This window comes from Phyllobates terribilis, unplaced genomic scaffold (genome assembly GCF_046119375.1).
Source record: "Phyllobates terribilis strain yellow unplaced genomic scaffold, ASM4611937v1 Scaffold_1__5_contigs__length_1240528914, whole genome shotgun sequence".
NCBI classification, from domain to species: Eukaryota; Metazoa; Chordata; class Amphibia; order Anura; family Dendrobatidae; genus Phyllobates; species Phyllobates terribilis.
In genome coordinates, this window is record NW_027362761.1 from 57,140,146 (window position 1) to 57,152,392 (window position 12,247).

Sequence of the window (12,247 nt, forward strand, 5' to 3'; positions counted from 1 at the left end):
TTATGTGGGCGGAACAGCCTGCATGGAGCATTATAAAGGGGGGGTACATCCTGCATGGGGCATTATAAAGAGGAGGAGTGACAGCCTGCATGGGGCCTTATAAAGAGGGGGGGTACATCCTGCATGGGGCATTATAAAGAGAGGGGGGTGTGACATCCTGCATGGGGCATTATAAAGAGAGGGGGGGTGACATCCTGCATGGGGCATTATAGAGAGAGGGGGTGACATCCTGCATGAGGCCTTATAAAGAGGGGGGGGTACATCCTGCATGGGGCATTATAAATAGAGGGGGTGACATCCTGCATGGGGCATTATAAAGAGAGGGGGTGACATCCTGCATGGGACATTATAAAGAGAGGGGGGTGACATCATGCATGGGGCATTATAAAGAGAGGGGGTGACATCCTGCCTGGGGCATTATAAAGAGAGGGGGTGACATCCTGCATGGGACATTATAAAGAGAGGGGGGTGTGACATCATGCATGGGGCATTATAAAGAGAGGGGGGGTGACATCCTGCATGGGGCATTATAAAGAGGAGGGGTGACAGCCTGCATGGGGCATTATAAGGTGGGGAACAGCCTGCATGGGGCATTATAAGGGGGGGGGACAGCCTGCATAGTGCATTATGTGGGCGGAACAGCCTGCATGGAGCATTATAAGGGGGGGGACAGCCTCTATGAGGCATTATGTGGGGGGTAACAGCCTGCATGAAGCATTATAAGGGGGGGGGACAGCCTGTATGGGGCATTATGTGGGGGGTAACAGCCTGCATGCAGCATTATATGGGGGCCAGTATCCTGTATGGAGCGTTATAAGGGGACCAGTATCCTGTATGGAGCGTTATATGGAGGCCAGTATTCTGTATGGAGCCTTATATGGGGGCCAAGTATTCCGTATGGGGCCTTATATGGAGGCCAGTATGCCGTATGGGGCCTTATATGGGGGCCAGTATTCCATATGGGGCCTTATATGGGGGCCAGTATTCCGTATTGGGCCTTATATGGGGTCCAGTATTCCGTTAGGGGCCTTATATGGGGGCCAGTGTTCCGTATGGGGCCTTATATGGGGGACAGTATACCGTATGGGGCCTTATATGGGGGCCAGTATTCCGTATGGGGCCTTATATGGGGGCCAGTATTCCGTATGGGGCCTTATATGGGGGCCAGTATTCTGTGTGGAGCGATTCGCTGGTTTCTGAGCTATTGTGGAATTTACAATAGATATCGCTCATGTAATGTAAGAAGTGAAATCTTTGCATTGTACTATATATATATATTTCTCTGCGGCATCTGTGCATCTTGAATCGTGGTATGTATTAAAGGGGCCCACTGAGACTCTTTCGCCCGGGGCCCAGAAAAACCTGGAGCCGGCCCTGGCCAGAACCTCTGCCCACTGTTCTGGTGGAAGTCTCTCCCAATCAGCCACCCTCTCAAAGACTGTCAGAAAGGCTTCTACATCATCCCCCGGGGATCATCTTCTGCATGGCCCATCTTACCGCCTTCCTGACGCATGAGTCATCAGTCAGCCCTGGGGGTGGGGCGGTCGGTCTGACTTGGATGGCGTCCGCCAGAAGCTGTATCTGCTGCTGCTGCTCCTGCTGGTGCTGCGCTTTCTGCTGCACCTGGATCTGTTTTAGCAATAGCTTGGCAGTTTCCTGCTGAGCTTGCTGCTTCTGCAGGATCTGCTGCTGCTGCTGCAGCTCCCGGTGCTGCTGTAATTGCTGCAGGTGCTGATGGTGCTAGTGCTGTTGGCTCTGGACTAAATGCTTGATAAGCTCCTCCATGCTGCTGGACATCTCTGGCTGGTTGATGGCCTTCACCAAAAACATCTACCGTTCTCTGTGGCAGGCACACATGTTTCTGGAATCTTGCCCGCATTCTCCACCAACTATGGTAAAGCAACTTGCTCGGCTCTCACAGAGGAAGACACAGGAAACACGTCTCAGGTTAACTTCCTGCTGTTTAATTATAAGGCATAAACCACAGCAGGGTTGCACAAAAATAAACAAGTCCTCTCCGAGATAATGGAAAAACAAAAAGATAAAGTATAGCACAGTTCATAGGTGAGCGGGTTTCGCCCGCTCTTGGTTTCACAAACTGTCCAGCAAAGTCCTTATGTAGAGCTCTCTGGCTTCCACTCACAGTCTGGAGACTTCCTCCTCCAGACTAGACAAAAAAAACAGTAACTGAGTATTTAACTTCTCCCAGCCACACCCTTGAGGTGGAGATATGGTGGTAAGTAGGCATCCCGCCCATCTCTCACCTACTCACAAAGAACCAGACCCAAGATGGCTGTTTAACCTCTTCGGCATCTAACATGCTAAAGAAACTTCTAGGTTCAGTTCACTGAGGCTCACAGCCGTAGTGAAACATATTTCCCCTCACATACTTCACCAGTGACTCTGTCACAATATAAACAGTGAAAAACAACATATAAAAGGTATGAGACAAGCCACACATAAGGCACTGGGTGGGTATGCCCGGAAACTAGTAAAAAATAGATATGTGCTTAATATCGAACTCTCATATTGACAATTATAGTGAGTGAGTACAATTTTTCTATCTATTTCTTTCAAAAATAAATACATCACATAAAAAGTCAGACAAATCCATCAAACATGCTCATGCATAACCTTGTGGTAAACAACATTGAATTCTATGTATGAATTCATAAAATTAGTTGTATGACAATCTAATCATGATAAGTCTGACCACATACAAAGAAATACAGCAATTCATATAGAGGATATAGGGTAAATGCAGGCAGAAGGAATGTATAGCACACTTTACCTCGATAGTTGCTGGCACTAGTTATGCTTTAAGTCGTAGTTAATCACAAGCATCATGGGGAAAAAACTTTTAAAAGTCATTAAAAAAATCATGTAGGAACATTAGTGATTAACAATATATGTGTGCGTATCCAATGCAAAGAAAAACTGAGGAAAAAACAAAAGGGAACAAACCCTAAACACCAAAATATCAGAGTACAAAAATATCAAATAACTCAAAATCAAGAACAAAACATAATAATAAAGTAACAATGAAATAACATTCCGGTAATTTAATATATGAAAAAACTATTGCTTTTGATATTTCGTCACGGGTGTGTCAGAGGTGACAGATAGTCGCCCTTCAGTGGTTTGCAGGAGATCTCCACGTTTGGCAATGCAGACAACTGCCTAGATAGGAGGCTGTGTTTAGGACCCAGCGACTACTTCCCTTTAGTTTGGGTGTACAGTACAGACCAAAAGTTTGGACACACCTCATTTAAAGATTTTTCTGTATTTTCATGACTATGAAAATTGTACATTCACACTGAAGGCATCAAAACTATGAATTAACACATGTGGAATTATATACTTAACAAAAAAGTGTGAAACAACTGAAAATATGTCTTATATTCTAGGTTCTTCAAAGTAGCCACCTTTTGCTTTGATGACAGCTTTGCACACTCTTGGCATTCTCTTGATGAGCTTCAAGAGGTAGTCACCGGTAATTGTCTTCCAACAATCTTGAAGGAGTTCCCAGAGATGCTTAGCACTTGTTGGCCCTTTTGCCTTCATTCTGCGGTCCAGCTCACCCCAAACCATCTCGATTGGGTTCAGGTCTGGTGACTGTGGAAGTCAGGTCTTCTGGCGTAGCACCCCATCACTCTCTCTCTTGGTCAAATAGCCCTTACACAGCCTGGAGATGTGTTTGGGGTCATTGTCCTGTTGAAAAATAAATGATAGTCCAACTAAACGCAAACCGGATGGAATAGCATGCCGCTGCCAGATGCTGTGGCAGTCATGCTGGTTCAGTATGCCTTCAATTTTGAATAAATCCCCAACAGTGTCACCAGCAAAGCACCCCCACACCATCACACCTCCTCCTCCATGCTTCACGGTGGGAACCAGGCATGTAGAGTCAATCCGTTCACCTTTTCTGCGTCGCACAAAGACACGGTGGTTGGAACCAAAGATCTCAAATTTGGACTCATCAGACCAAAGCACAGATTTCCATGGTCTAATGTCCATTCTTTGTGTTCTTTAGCCCTAACAAGTCTCTTCAGCTTGTTGCCTGTCCTTAGCAGTGGTTTCCTAGCAGCTATTTTACCATGAAGGCCTGCTGCACAAAGTCTCCTCTTAACAGTTGTTGAAGAGATGTGCCTGCTGCTAGAACTCTGTGTGGCATTGACCTGGTCTCTAATCTGAGCTGCTGTTAACCTGCGATTTCTGAGGCTGGTAACTTGGATAAACTTATCCTCAGAAGCAGAGGTGACTCTTGATCTTCATTTCCTGGGACGGTCCTCATGTGAGCCAGTTTCTTTGTAGCGCTTGATGGTTTTTGCAACTTCACTTGGGGACACTTTCAAAGTTTTCCCAATTTTTCGCACTGACTGACCCTTATTTCTTAAAGTAATGATGGTCAATCATTTTTATTTACTTAGCTGCTTTTTTTTTGCCATGATACAAATTTTAACAGTCTATTTGTAGCATCGGCGTCTCTGCCTCCTGCCAGGCAGAGACGCCATCCCTCTCACCTCCCAGCTCCCCGCGCGGCGTCCTCCTGCGCTCCTCTTCCTGCTGCTGCCGGCGCGCGCAGCTTCCTGGGCACTGTGCTTAGGGCGCACGCGCGCGCGCTCCCTCTCTCTTAAAGGGCCGGCGCGCGCCGTCCTAAGGAGTCCCTGGCCAATAGCCGAGGGTCCTCCCATATATAAGGCACCTCCTCCAAAATGGAGGTGCCAGAGCAAAAGTTGATGCACAGCATACTTACCTCTGCTTCAGCCCTCAGGTCCAGTTGCCAGCCTGACTACTGTTCCAGTCCGCCAGCCTGACTACTCTCCAGCCCGACAGTCTGCCTTCCATTCTACCCGCCAGTCTGTCTATGGGCAAGTCCGCCTGCTTACCAGGAAGTACCTGCCAGTTACCTGCCTGCTACCTGCCGTGCCTGCTAGCCCGCTCACCTGGGAGCACTCGCCTGTTACCTACCTGTTACCTGATAGCCTACCTGAAGACTCCTGCTGTCACTTGCCGTGACCACCCGCGTGCTAACCTAGAGACTTCAGCCTGCTTGGCCGTCACTTGCCGTAGCCTACCTGGAGGCTCCTGCTGTCACTTGCCGTGACCACCTGTCTGTTACCTAGAGACTTCAACCTGCTCTGCCGTCACGTGCCGTGACCACCTGTCAACTAACCAGAGACTTCTGCCTGCCTGTTGTGTCCATCCACTATACCGGTCAGTCCCAGTCTGCTGACCCATGGGAACCACCTGCTCTCTTACAAGGTCGTCCCCAGAGTAGCACCTGGTCCCTCTGCTCGGTCCCTCCCTGGTCACGGAGTCGTCAGCCGCTGTTCGACCAGGGTCGGTCTGAGTTGATACTTAGTCACGCCCCTCTGGGTTCTTCGTTGCACCGCGGCACAGAGGTTCCACCACCCGGATCCGTAACAGTTTGCTCGGGCCATGGAACCCGGTGGCACCCAAGCTCCCTCGCTCTCTGACCTATACCAGGAGGTGTCCCGTCAGAGATCCCAACAGGAAACCATCCTGAACCTCCTGCGGAGATTCAACTCCCACCTGGACACACTGCCTGTCCCTCCAGTGTCCACCTCGAGTCGTACGACTCCCGCTCCGGCAGCGCTGCTGCCCACCAATACCATGGCATCCAGCCCCGGTCCCCGGCTTTCTGCACCTCCTCGTTTTGGTGGCGACCCCGCCTTAGCACGAGGTTTCATAATCCAGTGCACCCTGCACTTTGAACTTTTGGCACATCAATTCATCTCCGACCGGGCCAAAGTGGCATTCATCATGTCCCATCTCACTGGGGAAGCACTGGCATAGCTAAATCCCCTGTGGAAGAGAGGGGATCCCCTGGTGTCCGACCTGTCATCTTTCCTCGCTGCTTTCCGGAAAGTCTTCAATGAACCAGGGCGAAAATCCTCTTCTGCCTCCTCTCTGCTACGTCTCCGCCAAGGGAGTCTCACCTTGGGCCAATATGCCATACGATTCCGTACCCTCGCTTCTGAGCTTCCCTGGGATAACGAGGCTCTGCTGTCCGTCTTCTGGAAGGATCTTTCCGGTCGGATTAAGGATGAGCTAGCCGGTCGGGACATTCCTACCACCCTGGATGATCTGGTGTCACTCGCTACCCGGATTGACATCCGGTTCCAAGAACGCACCAAAGAGACCACTCGGGAGAGAAATTTCCCCCGCCTTGCTCCTACTTTCCAGAGACCTGCCTCTCAACCAGTCACTCCCAGGGCGCACTCGCCCGAACCCATGCAGATAGACCAGACCAAGATGGTCAAATCTTGCCAAGAGTCACGTCGAGCCGAGGGGAGCTGTTTCTATTGTGGCAGTAAAGAGCACCTGATCCGTTCCTGCCCGGAGAGGCCGGGAAACTTCAGTGTCTAGGACCGCTCGGAGAGGTCGTCCTAGGTAAAAGTAAGCCCTCTCCATCCCTGACTTTGTCGGTCTCTATCTCCTGGGGAGAGAACCGTCTCTTTGAAATTGCTCATCTGGATTCTGGAGCCGCTGGAAACCTCATTTCCTAGTCCCTGGTAGAGAGATACCGAATTAGCACCAAACCTTTGGCTGAACCTTTGTCCGTCACCTCCGTGGATGGAAGACTCCTTCCGGTGACCATCCTGCTCGTCACTGAGCCCCTAACCCTGCAGGTGGGAATGCTGCACTCAGAGAAAATCTCCTTCCATGTGCTGTCCGGACTCTCTCACTCCCTATTGCAAGGTCTACCCTGGCTCCAGACACATGAACCCGTGCTGAACTGGCAATCCAGTGAAGTACTCCGGTAGGGGCAGGACTGCCATAGGACCTGCCTGATTCCGGTTCGCCCGACTCGTCCACCACCTACCCCAGCTAATTTACCCGGTCTACCGGCTCCTTACTAGTCCTACGCGGATGTCTTCGGTAAAAAGGAAGCAGAGACTCTGCCACCTCATAGGCCATATGATTGCCCGATCGACCTGGTACCTGGTGCCACTCCACCCCGTGGGCGTATTTACCCGTTGTCGGCGGCCGAAACCCGGGCCATGTCTGAGTACATTGAGGAGAATCTGGCTAGGGGATTCATCCAGAAATCTACCTCCCCGGCTGGAGCCGGATTCTTCTTTGTCAAGAAGAAGGATGGTTCGCTACGCCCCTGTATTGATTATAGAGGACTCAATCATATCACGGTAAAAAACAAATATCCCCTGCCGCTCATCTCCGAGTTGTTTGATCGCCTTAATGGCGCTAGGATCTTTTCCAAGCTGGATCTACGTGGAGCGTATAACCTGGTCCGAATCCGTCAAGGAGATGAGTGGAAGACGGCATTCAATACCCGGGATGGTCACTATGAATACCGTGTGATGCCCTTCGGTCTCTGCAATGCTCCCGCTGTCTTCCAAGAATTGGTCAATGACATCTTCCGTGACCTTCTTTACTCCAGCGTGGTGGTATACCTGGACGATATCTTGGTCTTCTCTCCGGATCTTCCCATACACCGGAGGGATGTTCGTCAGGTCCTGCTTAGGCTCAGGCAGAACCACCTCTATGCAAAATATGAGAAGTGCCTCTTCGAGCAGACCTCTCTTCCATTCCTGGGCTATGTTATCTCCCAGACTGGCTTACTAATGGATCCCGAGAAACTCTCTGCTGTCCTAAAGTGGCCCCGTCCGGAGGGGTTGAAGGCGATTCAGCGGTTTCTGGGCTTCGCCAACTACTATCGTCTCTTCATTCCGCACTTCTCTTCCCGGACTGCTCCCATATCTGCGCTCACCCGTAAGGGAGCAAATCCTAAGGTATGGTCACCCGAAGCTGAGGAGGCCTTCCTCTCATTAAAGCAAGCCTTCTCCTCTGCCCCGGTACTGCACCGTTCAGACTGCAACAAACAATTCTACCTGGAGGTTGATGCTTCCTCCTCCGGAGCCGGAGCGGTGCTCACCCAAAAGTCTTCATCCGGGAGAATGGTAACCTGCGGCTTCTTCTCCAAACTCTTCTCCTCGTCTGAGCGCAACTACTCCGTTGGAGACCGAGAATTGTTAGCCGTTAAATTGGCGCAGGAGGAGTGGCGCTACCTGCTTGAGGGGGCTCTATACCCGGTGATCATTTACACGGATCACAAAAATCTGGCATATCTCCAAAATGCCCAAAGACTCAATTCGCGTCAGGCCCGGTGGTCTTTGTTCTTCGCCCGCTTCGACTTCGTCCTACATTTCTGCCCAGCGGACAAGAATGTCAAAGCCGACACCTTGTCCCGATCCTTCCTGTCCTCCGATCAAGAGGAGGAGCCTATGCACATCATCGACCCCTCCAAGGCGATGAAGGTGGCCCACTTGGATCTGACTCGTCTTCCACCCGGTAAAACGTTTGTAGTGGTACAGGATCGCGAGAAGGTTCTTCGCTGGGGTCATTCATCTAAACTAGCCGGCCATGCTGGCCAAAAGAAGACCTTCCTGCTCATCACCCGGCATTACTGGTGGCCTACCCTGCGCAAGGATGTGGTAGACTTCGCCTCATCCTGTTCGTCCTGTGCCCGCAACAAAGTTCCCAGACATCTACCAGCCGGTCATCTTCTGCCTCTTCCCGTACCTGATGCCCCATGGCAACACATTGCTATGGACTTTATTACAGATCTCCCTGTCTCTGCCGGTTGTACAGTCATTTGGGTGGTCGCCGACCGTTTTTCTAAAATGGCCCACTTCATCCCTCTGCCTGGTCTCCCGTCTGCATCAGTGCTAGCTAAGGACTTCTTCCTTCACATCTTTCATCTCCATGGCCTACTCCTTCACATCGTGTCGGATCGAGGGGTTCAGTTCACCTCACATTTCTGGCGAGCTACGTGTAAGCTGCTGAATGTTACCCTGGATTTCTCCTCCGTTTATCATCCACAGTCCAATGGTCAAGTGGAGCGGATCAAACAGATCCTTACCAGCTACCTCCGGCACTTTGTTAACGCTCACCATACTGATTGGGTGGATCTCCTGCCGTGGGCCGAATTCTCCTACAACAACCATGAGAGCGAATCATCTTCCAAGTCTCCGTTCTTTATAGTCTATGGTCAACATCCCCGGATTCCGTTTCCCGTCTCCGCTTCTGTGGACAACCCTGCCGTGGAGTCTCTGGTCAGCGAATTTTCCACCATTTGGAAGAGTACTAGGTCCGCTCTTCTTCAGTCCTCTGAGCGGATGAAGAGACATGCTGACAAGAGACGTCTGGATCCGCCTCAATTCCGTCCGGGAGACAAGGTTTGGCTCTCCTCCAAACATGTTTGGCTCAAAATACCCTCCTACAAGTTGGGCCCTCGGTTCATCGGTCCATTTGAAGTCCTTAAACAAATCAATCCTGTGGCCTACAAGTTAAAACTCCCAGCCACCTTACAGATTCCCAACTCCTTCCACGTATGTCTACTCAAACCAGTTGTCTTTAATTCTTTTTCCAACAATCCAGGTTCTTCCCCTGCTCCAGTTTCTGCTGAGGACGTTTTAGAGGTAGAGAATGTTCTGGCTACCAAAAGGGTAAGAGGAAAAACCTTTTTTCTGGTGGATTGGAAGGGGTTTGGCCCAGAAGAGAGAACTTGGGAACCCAGGGAGAACATCCATGCCCCGCTTCTCCTTGAAAAATTTCTTTCTGGCCTAAAAAAAGAGGGGGCGTAAAAGGGGGGGTACTGTAGCATCTGCGTCTCTGCCTCCTGCCAGGCAGAGACGCCGTCCCTCTCACCTCCCCGCTCCCCGCGCAGCGTCCTCCTGCGCTCCTCTTCCTGCGGCTGCCGGCGCGCGCAGCTTCCCGGGCACTGTGCTTAGGGCGCGCGCTCCCTCTCTCTTAAAGGGGCTGCGCGCCGTCCTAAGGAGTCCCCGGCCAATAACCGAGGGTTCTCCCATATATAAGGCACCTCCTCCAAAATGGAGGTGCCAGAGCAAAAGTTGATGCACAGCATACTTACCTCTGCTTCAGCCCTCAGGTCCAGTTGCCAGCCTGACTACTGTTCCAGTCCGCCAGCCCGACAGTCTGCCTTCCATTCTACCCGCCAGTCTGTCTGTGGGCAAGTCCGCCTGCTTACCAGGAAGCACCTGCCAGTTACCTGCCTGCTACCTGCCGTGCCTGCTAGCCCGCTCACCTGGGAGCACTCGCCTGTTACCTGCCTGTTATCTGATAGCCTACCTGGAGGCTCCTGCTGTCACTTGCCGTGACCACCCGCCTGTAAACCTAGAGAATTCAGCCTGCTTGGCCGTCACTTGCCGTAGCCTACCTGGAGGCTCCTGCTGTCACTTGCCGTGACCACCTGTCTGTTACCTAGAGACTTCAACCTGCTCTGCCGTCACGTGCCGTGACCACCTGTCAACTAACCAGAAACTTCAGCCTGCCTGTTGTGTCCATCCGCTATACCGGTCAGTCCCAGTCTGTTGACCCGTGGGAGCCACCTGCTCTCTTACAAGGTCGTCCCCAGAGTAGCACCTGGTCCCTCTGCTCGGTCCCTCCCTGGTCACGGAGTCGTTAGCCACCATACGACCAGGGTCGGTCTGAGTTGATACTTAGTCACGCCCCTCTGGGTCCCTCCTTGCACCATGGCACAGAGGTTCCACCACCCGGATCCGTAACACTATTCAGTAGGACTATCAGCTGTGTATCCACCAGACTTCTGCACAACACAACTCATGGTCCTTACCCCATTTATAAGGCCAGAAATCCCACTTATTAAACCTGACAGGGCACACCTGTGAAGTGAAAACCATTTCCGGTGACTACCTCTTGAAGCTCATCAAGAGAATGCCAAGAGTGTGCAAAGCAGTCATCAAAGCAAAAGGTGGCTACTTTGAAGAACCTAGAATATATGACATATTTTCATTTTTCTCACACTTTTTTGTTAAGTATATTTCCACATGTGTTAATTCATAGTTTTGATGCCTTCAGTGTGAATGTACAATTTTCATAGTCATGAAAATACAGAAAAATCTTTAAATGAGAAGGTGTGTCCAAACTTTTGGTCTGTACTGTATATATACCTGGTATGTCTAGATGGGCGTCGCTGGTTATACTCATTTCTACTTGGAACTAAGCTGAAGCAGCATCACGTTCTCTCAGGAGTCTTGAGGCCGTGTGCCCTGTTGGAGTTCTTCTAAAGCTGAGTTGTTGTTTCCCTGTGTTGTCTTCCCCTTTTGTCTTTAGAGTGCTAGCGGAGGTTGACTAGTGCTCATTTCCTTCCACCCCCAGCTATTGCCTTATGCCAGGAATAGTAGGGCGAGGCACATGATCGGCAACAGCTGCGGAGGCTGTATAGGGACGTTAGGGGAAGACAGGGTGATGCTAGTCCAGATTAGGAGGTCACCTCTTTCCCCTTTCCCTAGTGTCTGGGCTCCCTTTAACTTTCCCCTCTGTGTTGCACTCACACCTGGTGTGACTCTCTGTGTTGCACTCACACACGGTAGACAAGCAGAGCAGATACACACAAGGTACTTACAATGAAGTAGCGAGTGGACACTAAACTCACAAACAGAAGTACAGAGACAATGAGTTGGAGTTAGGTGCAGGTTCAGACACTGCAGGAAAAAGGAAGATACGAACATAGAGACAAACAAGTAACGGGCTAGGACACTGTTCAGACAGGAACTGAACCAGGAACAAGATACAGGAACGAGCCTGGGAACTCAGCCCCCAGAGTGGCGGAAACAGACTAGAAGTCACAGATACAGGCAACGGGCCTGGGTATACAGCCCCCAGGGTGGCGGAACAGACTAGAAGTCACAGATACAGGTAGCAGGACTGGGTACTCAGCCCTCAGGGTGGCGGAAACAGACAAGATACAGGACAGGACCTGGCAACTCAGTTGCACAGAACACATTGAAAGAAAGTGTTGCTCAGGCACCTCCTACTGGGTGGAGAGGGTTTAAGTATCCAGTGACTCACAGCATTAGGCTGAGGAGGCATTAGGACTGCGCACACTGTAACTATAAGAATCAGGCAGTAACCTCGCCGCCGCCCTAAGCAATCAGACAAGAGACATGCACACAGCAGGTACTGGAGCAAAGTGTGCAGCCAGGACTGATAGGTAAGATGGCGGTCTTGCATGGTGGGAGGTGGTAAGCCATGCCAGCACGCCGCCAGGGATGTTACAAAGACTTACAGAAAGCATTTGACCTCTGTCATTGCCAACAAAGGATATATAACAAAGAATTGAGATGAACATTTGTAATTCACCAAATACTTATTTTCCACCAAAATTTTAGAAAAAATTTCTTTACAAATCAGACAACGTGATTTTCAGGATTTGTTT